This window comes from Eptesicus fuscus, chromosome 12 (genome assembly GCF_027574615.1).
Source record: "Eptesicus fuscus isolate TK198812 chromosome 12, DD_ASM_mEF_20220401, whole genome shotgun sequence".
Classification (NCBI taxonomy): domain Eukaryota; kingdom Metazoa; phylum Chordata; class Mammalia; order Chiroptera; family Vespertilionidae; genus Eptesicus; species Eptesicus fuscus.
Genome location: NC_072484.1, coordinates 6,179,102 through 6,200,229, shown reverse-complemented (window position 1 = coordinate 6,200,229; position 21,128 = coordinate 6,179,102). Strand labels below are relative to the sequence as shown.

Genomic DNA, 21,128 nt, shown 5'->3' with positions numbered 1-21,128 from the left:
TGAGTGAACAAGCATCACCACAACCCAGGGGGTTGCTCAGAAGTTTGTGCTGAGTTCTCCCTTGAGAATGTTGTCTCTCTCTCCCTCTCTCCCTCCTCTTTTGTGCTGTATGTATGCATGTGTGCGTGGTATGTATGTGATGTGTACGTGTGTGTGGTGTGTTTGTGTGCATGTGTTGTGAGTCTCTCCTGCCCTCGTTTCTTGCATAGGATTCCGCCCCATCCCATAAGCCTCATGCCACCCTCTCCTATGGAGGAAGGCCGGGAAACCACCTCTCGGTCATGACCGGCCCTCCCCAGCTCTGCCATCACTGTGTCCCTGCCTCCCTTCCACAGAGAAGCAGGTGGACAAACGGACTCAGGCTAACACCAAAATAAAGTCTGCTCGGATCTGGGTCCCTCCCAGGACAGCACATCGGCAGCACTAGAAAAGACGCCTCTCACACCCCCATTCAAAATGTCTCTTTGTTCAGAAATTCTCTTTGCTTCTTTCGTTTTAAATTTCTACCAAAGGACAGAGAGAAACTGGCTCCCTGTACCCCCAGTGAGAGGAATGACTTGAGGGTAGATGTCCCGAGATGCTCAAACGAATACTCTGCCCGCCCCCATCCTCTGGCTCCAACAGCCCTGACCCATCTCCAGGGACTTGGATGTGCACCTGGGGTCCGTATCCACGAACAGGGAAGCCGCCTGTCCCCTGAGGGCAGGACCTGACCCACCGCGGAGGAAAGAGCCCTGAGCCGAGCACCATGATGTCTGTGTGTAGCTTGCACGTGGAAAAATGTGTCTGTGTCCACACTCTCTCTCCGCAGCTCTATCCAGAAACGAGTCTGATGCAAAGAGGTGAGCAAACCCTGAGACCCTTCCCCACGAACTCTGCCCATTCCTACACACCCAGCCTTTAGGAAATGAAGCCTTCCGTGCGGGTGGAGCCGCCCAGAACATGGCTTCCTGCTTGAATGATTGTTTTAAAAAGGCCAAAAAAGGGAGGGGAATAAAAAATGGCATTCGTCGTATGTGCCTATGAAGATTCTCCTGGGTTTGGGATCGCTGTTTTCTTGAAAATCTTAGCCGCTGGGTGTCCTGTGAAAGGTTAAGCATGCCTGATTAAGAGAGAACTTCAGAGATGAAAAAATAAACCCTGCTTCTTCAGAAAAAAAGTGGGCAGGCATCTGTCATCTCCCCTCAGAAAAGTCTGATGCTAATTGCTCATTCAGGTGTGAGTCCCCTCCATCTGACACCTGGCTGCTTTCTGATGTACCTGCAACTCTTGTGATTTTACTACCCATGCAAAGTGGCGCTTGGCGCCTCCAGCAAAAGACGAGAGCTATTTATGGCTTCATCTTACATATGCTGCTTGGAGACCACGTTGAACAATACAGATATCACAGAATTGTCTTTGGGTGTCACAAGCTGCCAACTTGTAGCCCAAACCGGAGCATGATCACATCGCTGGCAAAACTCTATGCTAATGATTGTGCACACATTCGGCTTAATGAGACGGGGCTGAAATAGAAGCTTGCTCGCGGCAGTCACACCCTTTTGTCAGCACCTAGACAGGAATGTTTATCTCCTGCTTTGTAACTTGTCTGGCAGTATGTACAATTGCAGCATTTTATTACTGGAAACAAACTTCCACATCTACCCCGGCTGTATGCAAAAATGCACTAAGCAATTCCACTTGGATGGAGAGGTACCCCAAAATAAACGGAAGTTCATCCCACGTGGACTTTCATCCTTCATTCCTTGGGAACATACACACAACCCTGCTTCAGATCCTTGCTTTGTGCTGAGTTAGCTCTAGAGGTATCTGAAACGGTCCAGGTTTGCAGGGAGCAGTCCGCCAGATGGGAGAGGTAAAGTAACAGCCAGCAGATATGCAGGGGCCCGGCTGCCTGGGAAATTGTGGCAAACCCTTTACCTCTCTGTGCCTCCGTTTCCTCCGCTTTAAAATGGGATGATAATAACTTCAGAGGGTTGTTACACAATGACTAAACAAAGTGAATTAAAAAGTAGAGAGTCCTTAGACCAGAGCTTACCATTACATAGGTGTTTACAAGTCTTATTATCTCTAAAATGGGCATCAAACCAGAACCTCCACGATGGAGGTGCTGTGTAGTTAGATGAGCTAGTACAAACACAGGATGTAGAAGCGTGTCCCCAGGTGGGCATCCTGGGCAGCTGTTGGCTGCTCCGGTTTCCTGTCCCAGAGGCACTGCTGTAACCACAGCCTTGAAACTGACCTATCGAAGTCGCCGATCTTCAGCTATCAATTTAGTGGACTTGTGTGCATGTGGGACCTTTATTTACAGAGCCCTATATTGTGCAGGTAAAGGGGGCAGGGATGGAAAGGAGGCGAAAGGTGGGGGAAAGGAAAAGAAAAAAGAGAAAGAAAAGGAAATGAGTGGAGAGACACTTACTGAAGTGCTTGATGACTCGTTAGTCAGAGGCCTTTTTCTGCTCTCTCTGCTCTCCTCCTGCAAGGAAAATTCCACCCCTTTAGGCTGGTTTAAGCTCTGTCCAATCACTGCGGCCAAGTATAATAAAGAGATGGGAGATTCTCTTTTTATTATTTTTGGCCAGTGATGCTCTGGTGTAAACTAATTACCAGGAGGCCCAAGGTGCTCGTGCCCTCACTTCTAAATGAAACCGCAACCCTCCTGCTTTCCCCTGGGAAGCAGTGGGAAGTGTCTGGGCTGGAGCAAGAAGGGCTTCTAGCTAGTACCTGTCCTCCCCTGGAATCATGCCAAAGTAATCATAATGGTAACTACAATGCAATCTGGATGTTACCTGGGGTCCCTGTCCCTCAAGATCTAGGCAGGATTGTCCCCAATCCCAATTCACAGCCGAGGGGAACCCCACTCTCCCCCATATGACTGCTCATGTCTGTGGGATTTCGATGCCCAGATCTAACTCTCAAACACATATGAGCAACCTCCAGGGAACCCAGAAACTCCTTGAAGCCCATGGCCCCCACCTCCACCATAGGGCTTTCCCTTCCTCTCCCCTCTCTGACACTGTGTGTGTGTGTGTGTGTGTGTGTGTGTGTGTGTGTGTGTGTGTGTGTGTATATCATAGCTCTAGGTGGCAAGCAGCAGAAATGAACTCTGCCAAAGCTGAACAAATAGAGAATGAAAGGGGAGAAGGAGGCATCTTTTCCAGCTCTGAGCAATGCAGCAATGAAAGGGTTTGGAAAGCTTCCCTTGTCCAGGGTGAGGGTGGAGGGTAATCTCAGACCAATCTCAGGCTACTGTTCAACACTTTGAATCCACAGCATAATTACAGCAAACCTACACTTCCCTTTGCTGGAAAGGTTTCAGGTAAAATGTATTAGTTTGTTGCTTGTTTTATATTGTATTTTTCTTCTGTTTCCCAATTTAGTTCTTGCTTTTTTATTCATGCTACTTGATCAGAACTTGTGGTAATTAACCTACCCTTTGGATCTGGCTTAATTTTAATTAAACAATCCTCCAGCACTCAACAGACTAAATGTTTGTTTCTCCTGTGATTCTTATCACAAGGCAACTTTGTAGAACTTTATGGATTTTTCCTGAGAAATTGTTTTATCAATTTTTTCCTCTGCAACCGTACACTGAAGCTGGCTTGTATCACTAGTTCTTGATTTAAATTAATTTTCTGGGTCTTTTCCCAATTATTTCTGTTGGGCTAGTTAATTCCTACATAACTTCTTCACCTTTGGATTAACAATTAACAGTGGTTATGGTTGGTTCCATGACTATAATTGCCCTTGTTGGGTTCCACATTTATCTTGCCTTAATGATCAAATTTGTTCAGTGTAAGAAGTTATTTTTTTTCTAGACATCAGCTTTCTATATTCAACCTGGGATCTAAAACTCAAGCTGTGCTCCTTTTGCCTCTTACATCATCACCGGTAATAAAGATTTTACTGTCAGAACTTGGCTGAGAAATTTGCAGGCTCTTTATTACTAGCAATGATGGACTATAAGAAGCAGAAAAAAAACACAGCTTGAATTCCATTCCCAGCTTGAATTTGCAAGGCTGGCATTTAGAAAAATTATCTTGTGACTTTATAAACCAAGAAAATTTGTGGTTGAAAGTCAGAGAATTAATATAAAATTCCTCCCCTTATCTCCTTCAGAAATGGCTTTAGTAAAGTCTTTTCACAGTGTGGATTTGAGTCAAGTCTCCACCAATAAAGTAAAATGTGTAGATAATTCATATGAATCCATTTTATTTTAATTACTGGACAATCCAGGTTACAGGGATTCAAAGGAGCTATTGTCTTCTACGGCAAGAATTGAACGATTGTGTTCTAAAAGTGCACGTAGCATGGGAAATGTTGTGCTTCATTTGGGAAACTATGCATTGTCTAGACTCAAGGGTTACCTATTCTACAGGAGCTATTTTACATCTCTGGAAATTGTAGATAATCAATAGTTAAGCAAAATAGTTCTTGTCTCTAGACATATAAATTCTGCCCTGTCCAGTGGAAATTCACTTGGCACTCCTCCATTTGCTCATTCACGTCAACATTCCTTTATCCCATTTGTTTGCATATGTGTTTTTTAGACTTCTCAGTTCCACCAATTATAAAATCCACCTGGTTTCCTCATGGTTGAGCTAAATAAAGTCTCTAACACGTGTTTATTTTATATCTGAGAGTCATGATTTAGTGTGGTTTTTTTTTATTGTCTTTTAGCAACATCGAATCACTAATGTTGGTACAAATTATTGTACTACAAATTAAGGTGCAATAAACTGGTAGAATAAAATACTTCCCTGAAATACTGCTGGAAAATAATATTGTGACATACTACTTTAAAGTACTACTGTGATGTAGTTCCATGATGTACTATGTGAAGTGACACCATGAAGTAATACTCTGAAGTAATACTGCAAAATAGTACCAGGAAGCAGTCTGATGACCTATGACTGAGATATAGTACCATGAAGTAGTACCATGAAGAAGTACCATGGCATAGTACCACAGAATTCTACACTGAAGTAGTACCGGGAAATAGTACCATGAAGTAAAGCAAAATATTGATTTGGTAGTCCCATGATTTATGATTACAAATTTTTTCTCTGCCACTTGGGTAAATTGTTGGGTAGATCATTTAAATACTCCTAGTTTCACTACCACATATGTAAAAAGTAAACAATAATACCTACTTTGTGAGTTTTGTTTGTTTGGAAATAATACAAATTACTACATCTTTTGACTAGTCAGTATTATTAATTGTGTTTGTAATATTAATTATTCCTGTATAGGCTTTCATATATAGTGGTGTATTGATTAGATATAATCTCATTAAGCTAGTTAACTGCTTGAAAATTCCAATTGGATCTCTTGGACTCCTTCTCCTAAGCTTCTAACTTGGGGCATTCATCTCTTAAAAATACAATAATAATTAATACTAAAGAAATCTACAGGAGTGATTTTGTTTTATGAATGTGTTGTGATGAAGACATAAATGTGTTGGCCATTACACACACACACACACACACACACACACACACATATATCCTATATAATAAAGAGGTAATATGCAAATTGACCTTCACGCCCTCACGTCGCAAGATGGCCGCCCCCACATTGTCACAAGAAGGCCACCCTCATGTCATCACAATATGGCCACCCCCATGTCATCACAATATGGCCACCCCTATGTCATCACAAGATGGCCAGCAGGGGAAGGCAGTTGGGGGCAACCAGCCTGCAGGGGAGGGAAGTTGGGGGAGACCAGGCCTGCAGTGGGGAGGGCAGTTGGAGGGGACCAAGCCTGCAGGGGAGGGCAGTTGGGGGAGACCGGGCCTGCAGGGGAGGGCAGGGGCAGGGGAGGGCAGTTGAGGGTGATTGGGCTGGCAGGGGAGCGGTTAGGAGGCTATCAGGCTGGCAGGCAGAGTGGTTAGGGGCAATCAGGCAGCCAGGCAGGTGAGTGGTTAAGAGCCAGCAGTCCCGGATTGTGAGAGGGATGTCCGACAGGGATCGGGCCTAAACCGGCAGTCAGACATCCCCTGAGGGATCACAGATTGGAGAGGGTACAGGCTGTGCTGAGGGACACCCCCCCCCCCAGTGCACAAATTTTGTAACCTCTAGGATCAGGCCTAAACCAGCAGTTGGACATCCCTCTCACAATCTGGAACTGCTGCCTCCCAACTGCTTGTCTGCCTGCCTGATTGCCCCTAACTGCTTCTGTCTGCCAGCCTGATCACTCCCTAACCACTCCCCTGCCAGCCTGATCAATGCCTAACTGCTCCCCTGCTAGCCCGATTGTCCCCAACTGCCCTCCCCTGTAGGCCTGGTCCCCCCCAACTGCCCTCCCCTACAGGCCTGGTCCCCCACAACTGCCCTCCCCTGCTGGCCCAGTCATCCCTAACTGCCCTCCCCTGCCAGCCTGGTCCCCCCTAACTGCCCTCCCCTGCAGGCCTGGTCACCCCCAACTGCCCTCCCCTGCTGGCCTGGTCACCCCTAACTGCCCTCCCCTGCTGGCCTGATTGCCCACAACTGCCCTCCCTGCTGGCTATCTTGTGCTGGCCATCTTGTGCTGGCCATCTTGTGACCACATGTGGTGGCCATCTTGTGTGAGGGTGTGATGGTCAATTTGCATATTACCTCTTAATTATATAGGATATGTGCTCAATGACACTTGCTCAGTCCCATGGAGGAATACTTTCTGATTATGCAGTATACCCACATTGCAAAGGGAAAAGGAAAAAAGAAAAGAATAGGAAAAAAGAAGGTCCTAAAATTTACCCCACAGTGTGGACACTGGCAATATGTGTCCAGAACCTCAGCGTTGATCCTGTCCCTGAAGCTGGCATTACACTTTCAGGAACAGGCTCTGAAGAAATGGTCAGATACACAGACTTAGGCACAAGGATATTCGCCACAGGACAACTTCTAAGTGAAAAATTAGAGACAACTTTGGTACCCAATGAAAATGAACCAATTATGCTTCTTCCTTATAACAGAATATTATCCAGCTATTAGAAACCATTTTTTCAAGAACTCGCAATAATACGAAAAATGTTCACAATATAATGTCAAGTTTAAGAGGACAAAATATAAAATTACATATGTATTATGCTACGGATTTTGTAACCCTTCACACGGGCACACACCATGAGTATATGCACACCCCTGTGTACATAAGCACACAGAATGACAAGTTGGAGGGCATGGCACAAAGTATTCATAGTGCTTGTGTCTTGGTGATAAGATTATGGGTGATGTTTCCATTTTTCCTTCAATGATGACAAATTTCTCAAATTTTCAAAACTGAGCTACTATTATAGACAGCAAAACAAATGCAATAAAAACAATAAGCTGCAGATGGTATCAACCATCATACTTAAAGGTGGAAGAAGTTGCTTTTGATAGCTGGGGCATCAGCCAAGAAGGGCAGGAGAGAGTGGTCACATCATTATTGTCATCATGCTTTTGGTATCATTACAGTGAAATCCAGATGTGCCACCTCCATGAGCCTCTCATCAGTGAGGGTCCACTTTTTGACTGTTGTTTGTTGGGAACTGGTTTCAGGCAGAAGACTGGACTTAGGTAAAAATGGACTTTGTCACATTATTCTTTGGTTTGGACAGTCAGGACATTGCTCCCACTGTGACCTGACCGTTTTTAAGCTTTGAGCATCCTTTGCTGAGTCACACCGGGAAGATGTGCAGGTGGGAAGCAGACATTCAGCAGCCATCAAAGTGCTGTTCCAATTTGCATCCATATTTCAGTCTTATTCCTGGTTTCTGACAAGTTCAATGCTAACAATTTTTAGCAATTTGTGTACTTTTTTTTCTCTTTCACACACACCATTACCAAGAATCCATTATCAGATAACTAAAGTTTTCATATTTTAAGGGATTAATACAGCAAATTAGAAATTTTCATTAAACTTTCTTACTGCTAAAATGTGCAGCTTGAATCTGTACAAAATGATTTTAATTAAGAAAGTAATGTATTTTTGCTGTGATAATAAGAACATATGGAAAGAGAGTTTTCCTGAGCCCAGCACCAGCACCAAGTTGAGTTATGTCATCAAGAACAAACAAAAATGGAGCCTATTTTAAATATGTGTATCCTTTTAGAAAGCCACTATTTTATTTATGTTAATAAAAATGCCCTTGTCATTAATAACTGTTATTAAGGGTTTTCTCCCACAGCTTTCAGAATAATAGTGCTTTTTCCTGTCTTCCCACAAAGTGGTTCATCTGATCCCACACACCTAATTGAACCTGAAGCATCCTACGTTCTGCAAGGTCATGTCAATGTAGTAGTTTTCTCCACCTCCTGGCTTGGTTGAAGGGAGAGTTTATAAGAGAAGTCATAATTCGCATGCCTTTTGCTGACCAATTGCAGTTTCCTCTCCTTGGAAACTCTAGTGTTAGGAAAGCAGTGTGAAGGCAGATTGTAGGTGCCAGGCTTTCCCTCTGACCTTTAAATCAAATTTAGAATTTCATAGGGTAGTGTGTCTTCAAGCAAAACCTGTCAGCTTAATAAAGTGGAAATTTTCTTCAATAAATCTGCAATAAAATTTCTACCATTCACCAAGAAAGGGAAGCTTTACTTATTGTTCTGTAGTTCAGAACAAGGGCTTAAGTTTCTTGGGTGAAGTTAAAACAGGGCTGTTAAATGTAAGGATCACACCGAATAATGAAAGAAAGAGGGTGAATGGCATAAATATGAGAGAAAAAGACACACAGAGGCAGAAAAATGATAGGGGGAAAAGAAGGCAGAATTATAAAGAGGTGAGATTATGACATAAAGTCAGGGGTAAAGAAGGAAGTACACACACAAAAACATTATTAATGTTTGTCTAGCTCTACCAAAGAGTAAAAACATTACCACTCATATGATCACCTGCTGGAGATCTGTGGCATCTGTGGAGCATGGTGAATTACAGGTTCCTCTGATCCCTGCTGAGTTTCTGTGTGTGTTTGTTACAGCACAAAATGACCTGATGACTTGTTCCATTTCCCAAACAAGTAAATGTCAAGCATCTGCTAAGTAAATTAAGGACTAGTTTGTCTCTAAAATCCTGGGGACTCCCACCAATAGAGGGCAGTATACTTTTGGGAGACAGGGAAAGCAGTAAGGGGGTTGGAGCACAGGTCTTCCCTGGTGCCAGAGTTTGGCTACTTCAGTTTCACCAAACCAATTCTCCCCTAAAACGTATTCCAGCAAAATGTTTCCTTCAAACTGAAGCATTCTTCCACTCTAAGAACAAATTTCTAGACCAAGTCATTGCCTAACAATAGAAGATGCAGGAAAACCATGTCCTGATACCTCCTCTCTTTTTCCTCTTCCACCCTTACTAATGATAACACAATTAACCCTTTACTGGACACCCCTGATGGCCTGAGTGCTATTCAAAGCACTGTACAACTTTACAATTATCATCCCATCTACCCTTCACCACAGGAGGTTCCATTTTACAGATGAAATTCAGTCCCCAAGACAGTTCATCATCAACTTGCCCAAACTCCCACAGTTATTAAGAGGCTTGACTTGGGCAAGTCAGATCTTCTTTGCCACCAATTTATAACACTTCGATCAACTGTCCCAGTATTCTCATTTTAAAATGTCTGTACTGGGTAGAGAAGGGAAATAAGAAAATAAGGAAATGAGCTAGAATATTTTAAATTATTCACCAAAAATAGTAAAGCAATGACATCAATGTCCCCTTAACTATTGATGAATAACCCATATAATCCTACCTTGCAAAAGCAAATAGCTTGAGGAAACTATGAGCTTTGGGGAAAGTGGAGAGACATGTATTTTGCTTAACATGAGACTTTAAATCAAATACATTTGAGGTTATGAAGAAAAAATAATTAAATAACGTGACAATGAAGGGTTTACAGTGCTGGCCAGTGGCAAGCGAAAGGCGACTACTTGATATATTCTGCTTGCATTTTCCTTGGTTATTTTCTCTCCATGGCTTTTATCTGCCAAGTAACCTCCTGCCTGGATATTTTTGCTTGTGCATCTGTCAAATGAAATTATTATTCTAAGTCCCTGTGTGTCCTATATGGGCAGAGAATAGCTCAAAATGAAAATCTTCATCTGAAAAAACATTTCTCAGATCTGTCTCCTCTCTCCATCTACTCTCGCCACCTTCCTAGCCAAACCTATCATCATCTCTCACTTTCTTTGTCTCTCAACTGGTCTTGGGGATCCCATTCTTATTCCTAGCAAATCTCACCTGCTCAACAAACTGCCACCAGGGGAAGCTTTTAAAAATACAATTATTAGACTCTCTCATTTGAAATCACCAATAGCTTTCTATTGCCATTTGAAAAAGAGCCAGATGCAGTAACATAATTCATGTGTTTCTGCCTAATCCCTTTGACCTCATCTCCTCCCACCTCAGTGGCCTCTTGGTCCCTTTCTTCCAAATCTTCCCATAGGCATTTGTCTCAGGCAGAGATTCCCTCACCATCCTTATCACTTTTACTAACTGCTAACAATTTTTCAAGGCTTTGATTCTCATACACGGGGCTTAAAAAGAAATCCCAATCTATATATATAAAAGCCTAAGCGACCATTCAACCATTCGACAGTTGGATTGTTTGACTGGTAGCTATGATGTGCACCGACCACCAGGGTGCAGACACTCAATGCACAGGCATGGAAACATGGAACAGACTGATGAATCTCAGAGAGAATGGGGGAGGGAGGAGGGCAGGAAGAGATTAACCAAAGATATTATATGCATACTAGAGGCTTGGTGCAAAGGTGGGTATAGTTAAATAAAATTTAGATTTAGATAATAAATCCTTGCAGGGATCAGGCCAAAACCAGCAGTCAGACATCCCCTGAGGGGTTCCAGATTGTGAGAGGGTGCAGGCCAGGCCAAAGGACCCCACCAGTGCACAAATCTGTGCACCAGGCCTCTAGTAAAGAAATATAATTTTAGGCTTTCTACAAGTAATCCAATATTTAACTTTTCATTGCACTTGGCAAAGAACACTTAGCCATTTTCATTTAACCAGCCTCACATCCTGGACCATCAACATATTTATGTAAATAGACCTCCATTTCTCCTATAAAGATGGCTCTAATCTTTCTTAAGTAATGCTTGTTGTGAGAGGACCTCAACCTTGGCTACCATCACTTGGAGAAGAGTATTCAAAACAAACAACAATCCAGGGCTTTCTCCCCAAAGATTCTGACCCACTTGGTCTAGGGCTATATTCAGATATTTGCTTGTTTGTATGAAGTTCCCAGGTGAATCTGTTGGGAAACCAGGATTGAGATCCAACCATCTATAAGGTCAAAGCCAAGAAGAAACTGAATAGTTACATTTTCTATCACAGATGGCATCGGGCTGAATTATTGAATGAGTAGTCAGCAAACATAGGGTATACATAGGTTGTCCCTAAAAAATTTATACATACTTTAACAACTTGTAACTCACTTAATTTTCACTCCTTTTCAGGTTTAACTGATTTGAAATAATGGGTAAAGCTATACTAAGCTTTGAACAAAGAAAATGTATCATAAAGTGTCACTAGACTATTTTTTATGGGGATACATAAATGATAAAGTTTATGGTACAAAACCAGCACAGTCGACAAATTGAGGGCACACAAATACCAAATGAAATAATTATTGATGTTTGCGATCCCATTGCTTGACGTTATCAGCAGTGCCTGGTATTCATTTCTGTAGATTCTTTTAAATTTTGAAAATGAACTGTATAGTAATAAACACTAAATTTAATCATTCAAAGTGCATATACATTTTGGGGACACCCTGTATATTATTTATAGGATGTATAGTCCTATAAAATGAACTTGAAAAATGAGGTGGTTCCATACAGACCAAATGGGATCATCAGAGAGCTGAGCACACACATTTGTAAACGCATAAACACTATCACTACAACACTATGGTCAGCAAGGCGGCTGAAAGAAAGAGTTCCACTTAAAAGGTAGCAGAGTGTGGGTGAGTCCAGCACTTGTGATAATAAAAGGCTTGCTTATGGCCCAGGAAGATGGTAGCAGGACCTCCATGTACTGCAGGGTCCCCTAAAAGGTTAGACATCCATTTCTCCGATAAAGATGGCTCTAATCTTTCTTAAGTAATGCTTGTTGTGAAAACGCTAATTTACATTATTATATTGAAAACCATGCTTTTGAAGACAAAAAAAATTAGAAAAAGTTTGGGGAAGGGAGTATTGGCACGATGTGAATGTTTTAGTTGATTCCAGTGTCTATGTAAATGCATGCCTTATGAATTTGGGTTAACACAATACATAAAGTTTTATACCTGTTCTAAAAATAAATTTAAATTACATCATGGCATCTTTCTATATTATCAGATATTTTTGAGAAACAGTTCTGTTGTTTTTGTAGCATCTATTATATAAATCTAAATTTTATTTAACTATACCTACCTTTGTTCACTTAAGTAACCTCAATTTTTCACTGTTATAAGAATAGATAGAATAGATAAATGTCCCTGTGTATCTGTGGAATTATTGTTACGTAGAATGACTGGGTCTGGGGAAACTACCACCTGCAATTCTATTGGCTGTAAACCTGGTGCTGTGTTCTTGTAGCTGCAAATCACAGATCCACTGGCCACGCCCCTCCACCTGTTTTGATTCATTGGATCTGAGGTGAGGACAGATCATATGCACTTTGGAGGAACCACCATAGGCAATTCTTATGTAAACAATTTAAAGCTTTTACTTGAGAAACTGGTATGGGACTTGTTAAAATTCTAGCACATGTTGGCAAACTGTCAGACAGATAACTTTTACTTCCTTAAGCAGTACCCGATTGTGCCCGTTATTTTAAAATTCCATGCTGATGTGATAAGCAATAAATGGTGTGTATTGCTCTTTAATTTAGAATGTCTTTGATTGCTGGAAAAGATGAAGGTGTTTATGTATTTTCTGGCCATTGTGTATATTCTCTTGTACATTTCTATTTCTTTTCATAACCTTTGCTCATTTTTTCATTGATTTCATTTTCTTTACTCATTTGTGTGAATTCTCTCTATATTAAATGACTACTTGGCTGAAAAATACACTTCTCGGGTCATTGTTCATCTTAATTTGATGTGTTTACTTCTTGTCCTTCTGTAATTCTGGATGTTTATGTGGATGGACCTGGATTTCTTTGGCTTTGCTTTTATTAAATCTTCCTTCCGGTTTTTCCATAGCATTGTTTTCAGGGTTTTTCTGTTGTTTTTATTGTTGTTTGTTTTGTTTTTACTTTAACTCATTAAACCATCTGAAATTTATTTTAGTATCCTCTATAATAAAAGCATAGTATGCAAATTGTCCCCTCAACCAGGAGTTCAACCAGGGGACAGCAGGCAGCCGGGGGAAAGGAGGGAAGCCCTGGCTGGTGGCAGGCAGCCGGGGGAAGGTAAGGAGTACCAGCTGGCTGCCACAAGCTGCTAGAGACCCTACCAATGCACAAACTCGTGCACTGGGTCTCTAGTATGATATAAGGACACACACTTAATGTTTTTGCTAATCAACTATCCTTTTTATTATTTCCTGCTATTATATAGTGCAACACTTCTCTAACCAACATATCTTGTCACTTTCTCATTTGAGATGAGCTTGGGAGGAACCATGTAATACTCAGATGTAACGATACTAATTCTCCTATCATGCTTTTCCTGATCAGCACCAGTTGGAGAGAGAGCTTGACCCGAGTCAGTGTCATGTCTCTTTAAGATGCATTGAAACACATTTTTAATCAAAAAAGAACAATGAATTTTCTTAGGAAAAAAACATCTTCTTCCCAACTACGTTTTTAGAGGTCGCCACTTAGAACTCATTTGCATAATCTTCAAATACTGACAGAATGTCACATGCTTATGCTGCAACTGCTGTCAGATTGTGTTGAGACTGTGGTTCGTACAAAGGGGCTTACCCTGTCTACAGGCTAGAAACACGGTGTATACCAACCATGTGTCAGGGAAATATGTACCAGTAGCCGCTGCATTCCCCTTCCCAACGTTTTCATTTAACCTGAAGGCCATCCCACCGGCAAAACTGGACCCTGTCTGAAGTAGACTCCCCCTACCCCCAAAAAAGAAAAGAAAAAAAGCAGGACATAAAAGATCCAACAAAAATCAAGTCCGGAAAACCTCGACTTTTGATTGCAAGAACTGAGCATTCAAAAAGTTTCTTTTTTTCTCTTTCTTTTTAAAACATTTCAAAGGTTTAGTTGTATTTCAAAGGATTTATAACAGATAATAGAATTCCCACCCCCCATTCAGGGGGGAAATGACAAGGCTTTCTGGGCTGTGAAGAGGTGAAACTTGAGAGAGAGAGAGAGAGAGAGAGAGAGAGAGAGAGAGAGAGAGAGAGAGAGAGAGAGGAAAAGAGAACTTCAAGGCAGATGTGGGGCTCCCACCTCTTGTTCATGTCCCATTGCCTAACCAGGTCCCTGCCTTGGCTGGAAAGTGCAGAAATCAGAGAAGTTACACAACATAGGGGAGTGGCCTGCTCCCATGGTGGGCCCGAGGAGCCTGCGACCCATCCCCCTTCGTGAGCCCCCTGCTCTCTCCCATGCATCAGTACACAGCGGGCAGAGCTTCCAGGGTCAGGTGAGAAGCCAAAAGCACACAGCTGAGCGTGGTCTCACCCCACCCTGAGGTCAGGGCTTGGCACACTTTTTCTACAAAGCCTCAAACAGCAAACAGTTCAGATTTCACAGGCTCTGCGGTCCCTGTGGCCCCTCAACTCTGCCCTTGAGGCAGGAAAACAGCCAGACAACGTGTACACGGCTGTGTCCCAGCAACACTTGATTTATGGGCACAGGCATCTGACTTTCATGTCATTTGTGCACCATAAATAGTCTTCTTCTTTTGATTTGTTTTCAACCATTTAAAAATGGAAACATCATTCTTAACTCACAGGCCAGACACAAACTACGGGTTCCCACTGGGCACTGTGGGCCCCAGCGTGGCAGAGCAGAGCTGTGAAACCTCCCAAGACCCAGGGTTGGGAGGGGACTGGGGGAGGGAATGAGGAAGCAAGAAGATAGCTTTTAGCTGTGACAAGTGGGCACTTGCAGAGGGTACAGTGCTGACAACTCCACCAGGAAATCGTGAAAGCACTTTAGACGTCAGCGGTGACCAGGGATGACAGCCACAACTTGAAAGCTTGGTGGGGTAGAGAGCCTAGACAAGGACACGTGCCCGGCCCTCAGAGGCCTGTCCCCTCCCACACAGCCCAGACCTCAGATCAACCCAGAGGGAAGGGAAGGGTGCTTGGTATGCTGACAGTGACTGTGTTTTACACCAGAAGAGACCGAGTTGCTTTAATTTAGAAAGTTTAAGTTTCCTGCTATCAAAAGAAATAAGGACTCAATCGTTGAATAGGTATGAATAGGAATGATTAGGTGTGACTAGGTGTGATTAGGTATGAATAGGTATGAAGAAATAAAGCTACATGTGTCAACACCTATATCCCATAATATGGGAATGTTCCTAACTACTGTGGGTCTAGCCAGTCTGATGCATAAGGTTGCTTTTCTAGTTTCAGGCAAAAACAATTTTTAAAAATCACACTTAAGAGAAGACAGGAAAAATATTGTTCCCTGATTTGAAAAGACCCCTTGGGTCTATTTCACTGATTTGTTTTTTTGTCCCTTGATTTTCACATATCTTCTTGGTTCACAATCACACTGTGTGAATTGCTATAACTCTATAAACGCTTAGATAACTGGTAACAAAGTCTCACTTAATTATACTTGTTTTTTTAAAAAACAACCTCATCAAGCTTCGGCTTCATTTATTCTTTCAAATGAGCATCTGAGTCTTCTTTGTCAGCGACAGGGGAAATGAATGCCTCTGGGAGTTTGCTTTAAATTATTTTAAAGCTACAAATTAATTTGGGAAGGCTTCGCATCTTCAGAATAATAAAATTTACCATACAAAAATATGGTTGCTATATTGTAGTTAAGTATTTATGTCTCCATAAAGTCTTCCATTTGCTTTATTTTAAAAGTGCACATATTTTAGAGTTGGGGGGAGGGTATTGCTAATGCAAATTTTATTATATATTACTGTTCTGTATAAAGGTATTGATTTGTGTATAATTACTTTATATATAATCCTTTTTGCTAAATGCTCCTAATTTTTCTAGTAGATTTTCAGCTAATTCTTTGAAGTTCTCCAGTTACACAAGCTTTCTGTCTGCAAACAATAATAACTTATCTAATTTTTGTAGTTATATTAAGAATTAAAAGTATATATGTCACTAAAAAGAATGCAAATGATCCTTAAAGATATGGGGAATAAAAAGTCAAGTTTGCTATGATAATGAGGGATAATGAGCTCATATGTTATGCTACCATCCACTATGCTATATAATAAAAACCTAATATGCAAATTGACTGATGGAGGAATGAACTGCAAAACGACCAGTTGCTATGACATGCACTGACCACCAGGGGGCAGACGCTTAACACAGGAGCTGTCCCTGGTTAGGGGTAGCTCCTGCATTGAGCATCTGCCTCCTGAGAGGGAGGCAACCTGCAGCAGCGGAGGCGGCAATCAGGGGCCGGGGCCAACCAGCTAGCAGCAAAAGGCTGCCAGCCAAGGTGGGTGCCAGTGGGGGCCCCCCCCCAATCACCCCATTTGCTGGTCGCCCCACAGATGGCCCTAATTGCTGGCCAGGCCTAGGGTCCCTACCCATGCATGAATTTCGTGCATTGGGCCTCTAGTATATATATAAAATACAGATATGCCTACACAACCACTGTAGGAAAATACCCCTTCGGCAGGAGGTGAGGGAAAGAAACACACTAGCTTCTCCCTTCAGCCCCTCCAGTTTTCCCTGGTACCTTACATTGACCAATCTAGCCAGAAACCAGTGTTCAAGGGATCCTAAAAAGCAGTTTTGAAGAGAAGCTGGGAGGAAATAGATCTGAGAGCAACAGGTGATGCTACACGGTGGCCATGACAACAGTACCAGCTCCTACCTCTATTGAGAACCCCATCTTTGGTTTCCGAATCCCTCTTTAGGGATTCCCCTCACCTTTTCTTTCTTTCTTTCTTTCTTTCTTTCTTTCTTTCTTTCTTTCTTTCTTTCTTTCTTTCTTTCTTTTGTAAGTTCAGCACTAGATTAATGAAATGTTCACTGTAGTATATCTACCTACCTTTTAAACTTATTTCATAAGGGAAGTTTTTAAATATCTCCTCTGCACTATTGTTAGACACTGAAATAATATTTCTTTTTTCCTACTATGGGTAAAAGTTTTGCTAACACCTTAGTGAGAAGCAGTTGATAGTTTATAACAAAACAGTACTGTTGTCATTCATTTATTCAACCAAGGCATTTTTCTAAGTTCTATTGAAATAAGAGGCCTAGCTGGTTTGGCTCAGTAGATAGAGCATCAGCCTGCATGGGGACTGAAGGATCCTGGGTTCAATTCTGGTCAAGGGTACATGCCCAGGTTGTGGGCTTGATCCCCAGTGTGGGGGCATGCAGGAGGCAGCGGATCAATGATTCTCTCTCATCATTGATGTTTCTATCTCTCCCTCTCCCTTCCTCTCTGAAATCAATAAAAATATTTTTTTTGAAAAGAAAGAAATAAGAACCAGTCCCTGACCTCTATCTGTATGATTTGGGTAAAAATTCATATATATATATATATATATATATATATATATATCCTATCTAATAAAAGGGTAATGTGCAAATTAACCACCACTCCATCACAAAGATGGCCAGGGTGTTGGACGCTGGTGGCATCGCCCCGGCCATGAGCCCCAGCATCCCGCGCACCCTGGCCCATGGAGGGAGGGAGGGCAGGCGGGCGGGCCTCTGGCCAGAGGCCGACTGGTGCGCAGGACACTGGCATTGTTGCAGACCAGGCTGAGGGACCCCCCTGAATTTCATGCACTGGGTCTCTAATACATATATATATATATATATATATATATATATATATATCCACAATATACATCATGTATCTTTAGAATTGATGATCTCCTTACTTAGATACTACTAGATATGCAATATTAATTAACATTTGGCATTCCAGTTGTTACAAGTTGAAATTAATGTGAGTCTGTATGTGTCTATATATGTGTGCATATGCTTACATGAGTAACTTTGTAGTAAATAGTATAGAACACATTCCTTATAGAAACACATCCTCTTTATCTTCTCAACACATCTTGTTACCCCTTTATAAAGTCCTAAGTTTTCAAAATAAATTAAGTATTAAGGGATTGTAAATCAAGTTCAAGAATCTAAAGTTGGTCTATCAAGCGTCTGCTCTTACAAGATGAAAACAGTTGTGCATTTGAGTGTACCATGCTGTGAAAATAAAATCTGCAACAACCACACCAACACACAGCAAGATGAGATTCATTAGTATTTTCTAGGACTTCTTCCTGTTGGCTTTCTTCTTGCTTTTCTAGAATGGGTAACATTTCAAACTCCAAATGATAAAGACAGGACCAAGGTGATTACTCCAGGCCCTAGAGAATTCTAGGTTAAAAAAAAAAAAAAAGTCATAGATGTTTCACCCCTGTACCTGTTGTTTCTGGTTTGTTTTTCCCTCTTTAACTAATCTCTGGAGAAAGGAAAAATGATCAGATCAGAGGCTTGGTAGAGAGAGAAAAGTCAAACCTAAAAAGACCAAGATAATTAACAATTGTGATTAAGTCCAAATGTAGAACCTTATTTCAAGTCATTTTTAGCTTTGGCCATTACAGTAAATGCGTTGTTGATGTTGAAATAGTTTTCAGACCGTTAGCTAAGATGTACTAGAACTAAAGTCAAAGGAAATTCATTGACCCTCTCTTCATTAAAAGAATAGGGACATGTTAACTTTAGGCTTTAATCAAGACCCATTATATTTATTTTAAGGTCAATTTATTTCCTAACCAAGACACATACACACAAATAAACTCCCATTTTTTCTCATTCTTGTGAACTTGCATTGTACTAAACTTTTGTCAGTGGGAGTATGTGACCTACTTTGAAATTCAATTCTATACTTTTTATTCTCTTATAAGGTCTGTAGTTTTTTGGTTTACTTCATGTGAAATGCAATAAACTCACCCTTCAACTGTAAAACACAGGTGAAAATACACACAAAGCATTTTTAGATATAATACAATAATCAAGTTAAAAGTGAAATTATTTTATGGCAATTTTTGCATGAAGTCTTGACAAGTACTCAATAGTCCAGATGTAATTGTATTTTCAAAATCTTCCTAACATACTAACCAAAATGTGAAATATTTGGTTATTTCATAGAGATATTATTATAGTATAATTATTTGTTCTTCTGTTATTTTCCAGGAATGGGGAAGAGAGGGCAATAAGTAAAGTTTATTTTATGCAGGATACTATCAAACAAACAAGCAAACAAACCAGACTAACATGTTCCCTGAGTAAAAAGATGTAATTTCCCACTGGCCCTATATTTTAATAGGAAATAAACTGACATTTTCTCCTATCAGCTAATGAAACATTTGAGCACTATTGGAGAATGAAAAATAGACTATTACCAGCTTTATCTGGATGCAAAGAATACTGAGTCATCTCTTAGAGTTAGAAATTCCTTATTTGGGATACTTATTCCTAATGCTCAGAGGTGGGGAGTTGGGAAAACTGCAAGTTACTGTTGTCAGGGGGAAAAAAATTTCCCTCAACCTTCTAGGTTCTTCTGGCTGATCTAATAATTATATCAACATAAGGCAGATTAACAGGAGAAAATCAAATTTAATTACATACATACAAGAGCCTACGTAGACATGAGAGGATCTAAGACAGTAAGTGAGGCTTATAGGTCTTCCTGAGCTAAGGAGAAGGGGGTGGGCATCTGGGGACTGAAAGGGAAGGAAGACAACTCACAGGAAGATGGGAACAGCAGATGTTTGGTAAACACATGTTTGTCATGCCACACAGAGACCATGGGACACAGAGAGGACTTTGATCTCCAGGCCCTTGCTGCCCACATGCCCAAGCAACATTCCTTGTAGTTATCTCTGAAAACAGCTTTCTTCCTCCTATAGGCCCACTAAATTCTTTTAGGCAGTACATGAAAAAGTAGAAAGAAAAACTTCCTGAGTCTTCTGTTTCTTAGAAATAATCAGCCTAAAATAACCCTCATGACTAAGAGACATAATTTGGGGTGGCAAATTTTGCTTCCCTACAATTGTGTTAAAGGTATAATTATTGTTATTATTAATTTTACTTTTATAGATGTAAAGACAAATGCCAGAGGCATTGGAAAATCCTGTCTCAGCTCAAGGTAATCATTTATATTATCACTAGAATATTTTTATCAAATTCTTGGTGCACAGAAAAGATAGAAGGCTTAAAACTTGGAAACTCTGAGATGAAGCAGAAGAAAATGGACTCCAAGGAATAGACAGTTGTCTTTCTGGATGGTATCCTGCCTCCTGAGTTAGATAATATAATGTGATAAAGAATTTACCAGCCATGCTAAATAAATTATGAGATATAATATAATAGATTGCAAACCAGTCATTAAAAATCATCATATAGAGAGTAAAACATAATGTTTGAGGTCATGGACAGTGGCATAGATAAACCAGGGTTCAAATCCCCAACCTACCATTTATTAGCTCTGTTATTTTGCCTCTCCAGAAATAATCATCTCAGAGAGTTATAGAAATTACATAAGATAATGCACTTAAAATGCTTGTCATAGAGCCTGATAGTTTCTTAAAAAAAAAAATAGTAATGGATGTTTGTTCTTACCATAATAATTTTTAGTTGGAAATATATGTCATATTGCTGATTTTTTAAAGTCAGTCTGCAGAACACATATAAACTATGACCTCATTTACATGAGACCATGCATGTTTCTGTACATGACTTTGTGAACGCAAGCCTGGAAGGATGTTCTAAAAATGAAGGCAAATGTTATTTCCCTGTCATGCTATTTCTAGTGTTTATCATTCTCTGCTTTGTACTTGTTTCTATATGTCATCTTAAAGAAACTGTTCGGTTGTATGTAAAATCAATATTCACCAGACAAGATTTCAACATTTATCCCAATATTGAGTACATGAAGCTGGAGAAAGAAATGAGGAAGAAAAGACCTGCAGGAGAAATTTATCTTTGGAGACCCCTTCCAAAGATAACATGCAAAGGAATGGTTTCCCTGCTCATC

At 40.9% G+C, this 21,128-nt stretch overlaps 1 long non-coding RNA gene across 5 annotated transcripts in view; it reads right to left on the bottom strand.

The window, feature by feature from the left end:
* LOC114231348 (uncharacterized) overlaps positions 1-21,128 on the bottom strand; it is a 91,031-nt gene that overhangs the window by 56,537 nt on the left and 13,366 nt on the right. For 2 of the 5 annotated variants that reach the window (XR_008557746.1, XR_003617292.2), the window contains one exon: positions 2,420-2,476. The exons of 2 other annotated variants lie outside the window; for them this stretch is intronic. This is a non-coding gene — a long non-coding RNA (uncharacterized LOC114231348). Of the gene's footprint in view, positions 1-2,419; positions 2,477-6,738; positions 6,797-21,128 lie in introns of those variants that run through there. One more of the 5 variants, XR_008557747.1, reaches the window with a different exon arrangement.